Source organism: Olea europaea, unplaced genomic scaffold (genome assembly GCF_002742605.1).
Source record: "Olea europaea var. sylvestris unplaced genomic scaffold, O_europaea_v1 scaffold3282, whole genome shotgun sequence".
NCBI lineage: Eukaryota > Viridiplantae > Streptophyta > Magnoliopsida > Lamiales > Oleaceae > Olea > Olea europaea.
Genome location: NW_019251735.1, coordinates 20,889 through 21,802, shown reverse-complemented (window position 1 = coordinate 21,802; position 914 = coordinate 20,889).

Here is a 914-nt window from a genome sequence, read left to right as displayed (position 1 = left end):
CAGAGTTTTTTTATCATTTGCAAAAGGTTTTCTCTATAATCATATTGGTGTTATTTACTATTTTCTATTCACATATTGTGGTGTTCAAACTTAAGATAAGTTGATTTAGTTGACCTAATCATCTAGAAATAATTAAAAAGTGATTTTTTTTGCTTTTAATTGTATAATTCCGCTCGTTAAGTCTAAATAGAATCATAATCTAAACTTTCAAGTGGTATCAAAGTTTAATAGTGATCCTTGATCCAAAGTTTTATCTAGATGAGTCAATCAGTTTCTAATTCAGGATTTGAGTGTGATATAGAAATCCGAGAGGCTTATGACCAATCGTTTGACGAGTGCCTTAAGTTGAAAAAAGCTCAGCCTTTAAAAAATTGAATAATCTTGAATTAGAAAATAAGAGTCTTGTAGCCAAACTTGAGAAATACACTAGAAGATTAAATGAGTTAAGAGTTGAGAAAGAGTCCATAGATGTTAAGGTTAAATCTCTTATGCATGATCTAGAAAAATCAATTACCCAACTCTCTAGCGGATCTAAGAAAATTGATAACATGATATGTTTGAATAAAACAATTGGGGATAGAAGAGGTGTAGCTTTAATGAATCAAATTCCCATACTGCTTCTTCTTCGAAAAACAAGTTTGAACTACCTCGAAGCCTAAGGTTCAAAACTTGAGACCTAGTATTATTCCTATTTTCATCCCCATGTGTGGTAAGGTTGGACACATAAGAACTAAGTGTTGCGAGCTCTTGATTAGGAACAAGATAAATAATGTAGGTCTCTGATATCATCAGTACGATATAAATTTCCTCCGACTAAGGTTCAAAATATGAAACTTAAGGTTGTTCTTATATTTGTTCCCACATGTCATAATTGAGGTGTTTTAGGTCACATTAGACCTAATTGTTGTAAGTCC